Source organism: Limulus polyphemus, unplaced genomic scaffold, assembly GCF_000517525.1.
Source record: "Limulus polyphemus unplaced genomic scaffold, Limulus_polyphemus-2.1.2 Scaffold524, whole genome shotgun sequence".
Taxonomy (NCBI): domain Eukaryota; kingdom Metazoa; phylum Arthropoda; class Merostomata; order Xiphosura; family Limulidae; genus Limulus; species Limulus polyphemus.
In genome coordinates, this window is record NW_013666134.1 from 181,071 (window position 1) to 191,205 (window position 10,135).

Consider the following 10,135-nt stretch of genomic DNA (forward strand, 5'->3'; position numbering starts at 1 on the left):
CTCTGCCTAAAGTTCCACCGAAACAACTATGAGGGCATATTTAACTCGCATTATTGCTTAATACAACTAGTACTAAAACAATTTGAATAAGTTAATGAATGTTCAACAAAATGAGTTCATATTTTGTACCCGCACGATTCGAACAAACAAAGATAATTTGGTTCGTGTGTAAAAGTTGTAGTTCAAAACAGTAGCTATTTCTTCACGTGGAAGCACATCTATTTAAGCATTCGTGATAAGAAAGGTAGTAATACACAATAAGTAAAAACTTTCACAGGATGATCAAAGATACTTCCAAAGTTCAATGTGAGCAATATAAGGAAACATTTATCTCAACATCTAGAATAACAAGGCACAGTGTGAAGAATCACAAATATGTACAATTAAAAATAAACCGTAATGCAACAGAATAAAACTATGTTCTTAAATACGTAACAACAATTTCAGCTCCTTCAACAACACCACGTTTTACACCGTACTAATCTTATCTTGCAACACTGTATTTCAATACGTAACAACAACTTCAGCTCCTTCAACAACACCACGTTTTACACCGTACTAATCTTATCTTGCAACACTGTATTTCAATGCGTAACAACAACTTCAGCTCCTTCAACAATTCCACGTTTTACACCGTACTAATCTTATCTTGCAACACTGTATTTCAATAGGTAACAACAACTTCAGCTCCTTCAACAACACCACGTTTTACACCGTACCAATCTTATCATGCAACACTGTATTTCCTATTCAGAACTCTTTATTTTCCTACTTCTATGTGTTTAAACAAGTATTATATCTCTTTGTTAAACAGAAACGGTGTAACTTGTTTATAAGACTGTACTTTGACATTCTCTTTCACTGATTCATTTGAATTAATGACAATAGAAATTGTACTCTTTAGGTGGTCGTAGCATAGATGATTTACACTTTGGTTAGTTGATATATCGTAAAATCATCTTTTTTTTTAAATCCCTCTAATCAACTTTAAGACACCGAAATTGTATTATCTACTAAAATATCACGCCCATATTATCATATTAATAGTTTGCATCAATGAAATACATTTCAACTACGCAAGTTAAAAAAGAAATGGAAAGTTATCACTTAATACAACATCAATATTATTAACCATACAAGTATTATGTTATTTAATGGAAATAACATAAGACACCGTCATAATGTACAAACAACGTGGGACAATTTTGTCCTTCAAGGCTGTCAATACACATACACTTGAGAAAAGGAAATATTTAAATCCACCCTTTATTTTTCAAGAAATCATCGATTTTTCTCGTAAATTCCTACAAAGCATTGATATCTACTATTGCCGACGGAAACTCATTCCATAAATCAAATACCTTGTTAAAAAATAGAACTGTCTTAACTGAAGCCTCGTCTGTCTTTACAAAATCTCTAATTTGTGTTCTCTCGTCCTGTTATTAACCGGACTAAAGCCCGCTGTTTAACTCAATAACTTGAAATATCTCTACTCATTTCTAATTGTAGGTGCATTATTTTTTTATCAAATCTGAAAGGTTATTACATTAAAGAAATCATTGATGTGATTTGTGTTTATGCGCTATAACCTTTGAATATCTCTGATATCGCGCTTTAACATTCTTAATGGCCCAACTTCGTCGATGTAATATGTTTTATTAGCAAAATAAATAAAGAAAAACGTTAGAACTAACTGGGCATCTTTAATAACAATATAATAAAAGTTCGGATGAATAAATAAATAAGAAACCAGTAGTTACATAAAGTCCCGTTAGGTGAAATTGCAAGACTCGAATGAACAAAAATTTGTTTTGTTGTATAATGTAAGCTTGATATTTCGCATTAACTGACTAACAATATCATTGATATTGCATAAAAGGAGATGCAACAAATGTTTTTCTTTTTTAGAAAAATTATTATATTTTCAACCCGAACAGCAAATTTTGCGACACTTGAGCCAAACGGCCATATTCGAGACTCCGATGTCCGCGAATAGTCATCTCTATTTCACAATTACTGAGAAGGCTGCTGACATGAATGAGCCTTGTTTCAGAGATGACAAGGATTTAAAAAAAAATCATCTTTATGAATCATGTGAAGAACCTTTAAGAATCTCTTAAATATTTTCATTTAGGCCGTAGAATAATTAATGAGTCTTTTCTCAATATAAGGCCTCGTATTGATTCACCCTCAGAATCATTTTGTGGGAAGTTATTGCACTTAACTAAAGAGTTTCAAAAAAGGAAACATTTTTATACATCCTTTAAAGGGCCCCCTAAGCTCTTTAACTAATGGGATCACAAAATGTAACATGTTTATATATATATATATACCTTAAAGGGCCCCCAAAACTCTTTAACTAATGGGATCACAAAATGTAACATTTTTATAAATCCTCTAAAGGGCCAATAAACTCTTTAACTAATGGGATCACAAAATGTAACGTTTTTATAAATCCTCTAAACGGCCAATAAACTCTTTAACTAATGGGATCGCAACATGTAACATTTCTATAAGTACTTTAAAGGGCCCCCAAAGCTCCTTAACTAATGGGATCACAAAATGTAACATGTTTATAAATCCTCTAAGGGGCCCCCAAAACTCCTTTTACTTAGCATATTTATTTAGCGACATATGATAGTTTTATAAAAACTTCAAAATCAAATACCAGTAGAAAGTACAGGTTTTTTTGTTTATTTTTTATAAAACTAACAATGTTACGGAAAGAGCCTCAAAAACTACATTTGATCAAAGTTTGATTGTCATTCTCAGTCAGTCTTTATAAGGAGTTAGAAACTACAGTAGAGTGGTAAATATCGGGAAGTTAGAAACTACAGTAGAGTGGTAAATATCGGGAAGTTAGAAACTACAGTAGAGTGGTAAATATCGGGAAGTTAGAAACTACAGTAGAGTGGTAAATATCGGTATATGTGATTATGATTGTTCTTGTAATTCTTATGTCATAACGAAGTAAGATTTATCTCCACTAAACAACTTTTAATAAAAGATATTTTGATAAAATCCTATTCGTATTTTGTTACAGACAACTGTACATAAGATTTGATATATTGATTAAGCTCCGTCTTAGAAATACCCAAAAATTTTAATCACAAAAGACAAACTATTACGAAAGACAACAACAACAACCCCTTGATTATGTGTTTTTGAAGAGAAACTATTAGCAAAGTTGTGGCAAAACGTACAAGTTCTATTACTTTAACAATTAGTAGTTTATTTGGGCAAGACCGGTTTCATGTTTACTTTTATCGCACGTACTTTGAAGAAATTTTTCTCACTATAATTTACTTAAGAATTGTAAGTTTTTACAGAAGTAAAAAGATCACGGAAGAGAGGTTAGAGGGATAGATAAGATCTACTACATCGCATGAGTTGTTGTCATTGAAACCATGGTTGAGTCGTCAAGAAGACAATCAGCCTTTTTATAAAATAAGTTTTATATATTCAGTTTATGTAGCTTTATTTTAATTTATTTCATTGATATTCCCAAATTCGCTGAAAACTTCTAAACGATGGATAACTTCTGAGTATTCTGTAAGGTTTTATTGTCTCCCTTCTTCTGCAGATTTAAATTCTGGTGCAGGAGTTGACGAGCCTGATTCAGACGCTACACTGCAGGTTTATCCGGTTGTCCTGATAACAAATAATTGCCTGGATAGACGGAAGCGACAACAGAAGGAGCAGCATACATGAACGGAGCTGGGGCTGCTAGGTGAAATGCGGGGGCAACAACCGGTTTATCGTCATCCTTTTTCGGTTCTTCCTCCGGGACTGGTTGATTTCTTTGAATATGAGCCCAGAAACCTAAGACACATCCAGCAAACCCTAACAGTAAGATAATAAATCCCAAAGTTACTACTGCCACTACAAATTGCATACTTGCGTATCCATCCGAACCAGCTTTAAAACGAATCGTCAGGATCATGGCGACAACTCCCGCCAAAAGCACCAACATTCCCGCTATCGACGCAGCCATTGAGGCACCATAACATGCACGAATACCTTGCTTCATTTTTACAGTTTCTGACCTGAAATGTGTCTGTTGAAACAAATAAAAAACACGTTAAATATGTTCACGAAACTATCATTATATACTCGAGTTTTTTTACATTGAAATAAAAATTTTATTTTCAATGTCCGAATCTTTTCTCATTTATAAAATTTACTCGAACGTCATGAAGCAAAAAAAAAAAAATCTAGTTGAATAGAATTTATCCATACACAGTTTAAGTAAAATATTTGTAGCATATTTTTAGACAAGCCTACACACAAAAGGTGTTTCTTAATTTTAACTCAGTAGGTAATACAGTTAATAAAATAAGGCTAAAGAGATTATTTATATCAAACTAGATAAAATATTATATAACCGAAGTCATTTGTGTCACGGGATCTTTTGGAAAGGTCAGTCTGCTGACTTACAACGCTAGAAACCGGGTTTCGATACCCGTGGTGGGCAGAGCACAGACAACCCATTGTGTAGCTTTGTGCATAATCACAAACAAACAAACAATCTAAATAAAAACCGGGTTCAACGAGATGTCGGGCAAAATTCACCAGTTTAGTAGAAGAAAGATAAATGCTAATTATTAGTTTTGTTTGTTTCTTAAATTTCGCGCAAAGCTATACTCGAGGGCTATCTGTGCTAGCAGTCCCTAATTTTGAAATGAGAGACTAGAAGGAAGGCAGCTAGTCAACACCACCCACTGTAAACTCTTGAACTACTCTTTACTGATGAAAAGTAGGATTGACCGTCACATTATAACGCCTCCATGGCTGGAAAGGCGAGCATATTCAGTGAAATGATTCAAACCCGCGAAGGCAGGTAGTTAACACCCCATCGCCAACTCGCGGGCTACTATAATCGGATAGTGGGATTTGAATATCATGCTTATAATTCACCCACGATCCCAAAGTACGAGGCGCTAGTTTTTTGTGGTTAGCGGGACGCAAACCATAGAACCTCGGATACACAGCCTCTTATTTAGCACGGCACTTTTAGCACATAAGAAATTTCTGCTGGTATATTTTATTTATTATTCAACTAAATTAATATTTTCTGTGTTGAAGTATTTTGGTTCGATTTGTGTTTTTTTTTCAAAATTATATCAAGTGAAGATTTTAATTCGAACACTGCTGATGGGTTTGTTTCAGCATGTTCGCACAAAGCTAAAAGACTATCTGCGCATAACTGTCTCTAATATTGACCTCGTATATTAGATAGAGTGCATATAGCCAATTGCGTAGCTTTACGATAAAAATCGAGCAATAACAACAACCTATCAGCCATAAGAATGACGATCAAATCCCACAATTTGGTAATACAAGACAATAGCCTAACTCAGTATTCACCACCAACTCGTAGGCTAGTCTTGTATTACCAAGTTGTGGGATTTGATCGTCATTCTCATGTCTGATAGGTTGTTGTTATTGTTCGATTTTTATCGTAAAGCTATGCAAATTGGCTATGTACACTTGGCCCTACGCTAGGAATCGAACTCCATGTTTTAGCGTTGTAAGTCCGGAACAACGGAACAACGGAGTCTTCGGTTCCATTACTTTTATCAAGTGAGCTAAATTAATGGATATTTGAACAATTTCAGAATGTTATAATGTACCTAAACCGAAACGGTTTCCACAATATTTCACAAACTATAATACTAACATTGATAATATAAGAAAACAAAAGACAAGATTTTGCGGGATGGCCGCGCGTTTGTACAGAAACCACTTGGGAAATAGAATTTACGAAATCAATTAACAAAATAAGTATAGATTTTGTGGGTAAACAATTGCTTTAAAAAAACACGTTTTAATTTTAGAGTTTTTAACATTTTTATGTCAAACGAAGAAACATCAATAATGAAGTGTTGGATGCAGTAAAGCATGGTATAAACCTCCCAAACTGATTCTTCGTTTTTTTTTAGTAAAATAAAGACGATTTTTATTATTTTATTGTGTATGTGTGTCGTGCTGCTTCTAGATTCTACCTCAATTTTGTTAGATAACAATAAGCAGATAATCTTTGAGTAATATTTCCGTTGTTTAAAGGGTTTGTTTGTGGTTAAGTACAAAGCCACACAGTGGGCGATCTGTGCCCTGCCCACCACGGGTATCGAAACCCGCTTTCTAGCGTTGTAAGTCCGCAGACATACCGCTGTGCCATTGGTAGATAGGAGTCTAATTTTTTAACATCGTTATTAATATGTTGGCTCAGTCATGTCAACAAAGAAAATATCTATAAAACATTATCTCTACCGACTTAGTCATTTTTAACTCTTCATTACAATACACAAAATACAAGAAAAAATACTATTATGAATATATTATCGTTTACATGTCTATTGATCTAATTATGATGAGCCTTGCAAAGTAAACCTTTTTAATTATTAAAAAGAAACTGTTTGGATCGTTCTTATGTTTCGTTTTTGTTTCACGGGTTTTAGCATCTAACCAGTTTACCTATACTATTCTTAACCTTGTACAGAATCATATCTTATATTGTCATTCAAGTTCAATCATTATATACATAGAGAGAAAAGATTGCTACAATGTATTAAAAAAAAAGGCCTAAAAATAGGGAAAAAACAACAACTGAGATTCAGAACAGAGAACAGTGACTTTACCTTTCTGTTAACGAAAGTCGAGGGAAGAAACTTATTGAGTGTTACTGATAATTTCAAGCCACGGTTAAACAACTACGAAGCACATGAATTCTTATTGGACTAAATCACTGTATCGCGTGCAGGAGTATGTCTGTGGTGAAACAAGGAATAAATAAACCTCAGTTGTTTACCGGTTGCTAGGAGAGGTCGAGAAGGTTGAATAGTATAATATTGATTCACCATAAGTGCATGTTATAAGAAAGCAAAATAATACAGGGCATTTCAAAGCTCTCACATATGGGTCATAGGAATTTGATAGTTTGAAACCTCTCCAATCAACTTATAGTTTTGGTAACATATTGTGTGGGCTCTGTACTTCACGAACGTACTTAATTGCAACAGCAAAATTTTGTATGTTGATGAACAATCAAAACACTGTTGTTTTTAGTTTATAGCAAATTATTCTTCAAGCTGAAGTAAAAAAAAAGTTTGGAAAAATGCATGTTTTCGACACGGAACAGCATAGGAATTCCTATGATTTGTTTGTATAATTATATGAATAGCTCAAGATAAAATCTATATACGGTAAACAAAAGATACCATCTAACAGTTTACATTAACACAATTATTATGGAGTTGTGTTTGTTTATTTGTAATTCACAGCGCAAATCTACACAATAAGCAGTGCCGGATTTAGACTTAGTGAGGCCTTAAGCTATATAAAGCTTGGATGCCCCTTGTTAAAAAGTTACACCAGAAAGTCTCACAAAGGTGCGTACCAAAACAGGACCTTGGATTGCCACAAAAAGAAATTAAAAAATTAATTTAATTATTTAATAGCAGGATACTTAAAGTGAAAAATACAATTTTTTTTCAAATGAATGCATTTTTAAAAAGCAAAAAAAAAAAAAAAAACTGAAATTTTGTGAGGCCCCTGCGGATTGTGAAGCCCTAAGCTGTAGCTTGTTTAGCTTATGCCTAAATCCGGCACTGACAATAAGATATCTGCGCTTTGTTCACCATTGGGATCCGAGCCCCCGATTTTAGCGTTGTAAGTACGTAAACTTACCGCTGACCCACTGGGGTACGTAGATTTGTGATTTTTTTAAAACTGGTACATATTGGCTTCGATATTGTAAGATATAGGAGCTGCTACAATTTTAGGACAGTAGTCATTATCTAGCACTACTCCTCATGACTATACTTCAATATTCAATGCCAACATGTGATCACATGGTTACTTTATAATACAACATTTTTTTTCTGTGATGTGAATTACAGCTTAAACTTACCAAGAAGAAAACATGTGAATTTTAATTTTAATTCAGCCAAGCACTACTGAATAGAACGTTAAGCCTATTCAGAAACCATCCCACATCCAAGGATAATAAAAGTAAATAAATTTGTTTGTTTTTTAAAGCAAAATCACACTGGGCTATCTGCTGGTAAAGTTTCGCGTAAATATGTAATAATCATTGCATAAGTAAGTGATAAATAATTTCTACCTAATAATTATTACGTATTTACTTAATAACCATTACATATTTATTTCTTCTACATCGTCGGGGTTCGGTTCATGTTTTTGACCAGAGAGGGTTACGTTCAGGGTTGACCACTTCCTGCCTCTCAGGAATTGTTAGTTTGTTTGCACTGTTACTGAATCCTAGGTAATAACCCCTGTTACGTTGTTGTTGCATTACTCACAGTATGTTAAATGTTGTCCATTGTGCGCAGTTTTTAATTAACATACCCTTTTCGCGCCATGTCCAATTCATTTAGTAATATTAACTCGTATATTTTCACTAGCTTCACTCATACATGATTGCACTATTAGTCCGTGTTCGCAATACAGTTCCGCTTAGTAGTCATATACAAACACACATAATCCTATTTTTACGTACAAAATTCTTTTAAAATAGAGCTACGTTTGTGTCTGGGATTCAGTTAGCCTAGCACTGTTTGGCCTGTAAATTTCTCATTTATGATGTTTAGAGTAAACTTTATTTAATGATAAGTGGATATTGTTTTGTACTTTGCAGCAATGCGCTTTTGTGCAAAATAGAGGGCGCTGTGAAAAACAAATATTTTTGCAGATTAATTAACTTACTAGGGTCATTGTACATTTATAATATCATTTGTGTTTTGGTCTGGTTTTTTTTAATTTCGCGCAAAGCTACACGAGGGCTATCTGCGCTAACCTTCCCTAATTTAGCAGTTAAAGACTAGAAGGAAGGCAGCTAGTCATCGCCAACCACCGCCAACTCTTAGGATACTCTTTTACCAACGAATAGTGGGATTGACCGTTACATTATAACGTCCTCACGGTTGAAAGGGCGAGCATGTTTGGCCAGATCACTTATATACGAGGGTTATCTACGCTAGCTGTTCCTAATTTTGAACTGATAGACTAGAGCGACAATAGTTAGTCATCGGCATCCACAACCCCAAATCGTGGACTGCAATTTTGTGGCATTGGGACGCCAACCATGGACCCTCGAATCTGCAGTTCAGCATGCTAAGAGTAGATTACGCCCAGCCCCAGTAGCTTTTTAAAGGACAGGGAATTAGTGATAATGTTTAAAGCAAACAAATATTTTTATGTGTCTTGTAAGTAAGTTATATTCCATTCTTTCTTTAGTATTAGTTTCATTAACACTATTGGTTAATATGTTTAATACATTTATTTTTATTATTTTCTTTTATTACATTTTGTTTATTATCGGGATTATTTTCCATTATATTTCTTCGTCTATGGATTTATAATTAAACTATCCTAAGCTGACCAAACCTTGTGAGATATTATTAAGATTATAGCCGAAAATATCGATAAAAGTGGGAATGCTCAAATGACCAATCAGTGCATTTTAAACATTATAATTTGTTTGTTTTATGGCACTGCATACCGATATATTAAATACTGGGTTAATTTTTAGTTCTTAGCTATGTAGGTAACTTGCTTTAATCAGAAATTATTTGAAAAAAAAAAAATTAGGTGATGGGAAGCGCCACCTGTCTGGTACTAAATATTGGAAACAGGGGGCTGAAGTGGCACAGCTTCTTGCTACGCTGTCTCATAATTTAAAGAAATCATAGCTAAAGATTTTAAAGGAGAAAAAAACAGACAGAAAACGAAAATACACACGTATTTGATTTCAATAGTTTAAATTAGTGGCTAAAAATCAACACAAAGGCGCTACAGTTATTCGTCAAAATAAGTCTAACACAAGTTCAAATATTTAATTTGGTTATTTGCGATTCTGCGTTTTGTATTTTGTTGCAAGATAACCAGTAAAGCTAAGTTTTTACTGTCGTCAAACAGAAAAAAAAAAAAGGACTAAAAAAGTATCCGCATTTTTGGATACGAAAAGTAAACAAGTCATCTAGTGCATTTTCACAATAGAAAGACTTAGAATAGCTAAATATAAACAAGTAGAGAAAAGAACTTTTCAACAAAAGGGAGTAAATTTTGGGGTGGCTAATATCAATCCTTCAAACACAATGCAAATAAGATAGTA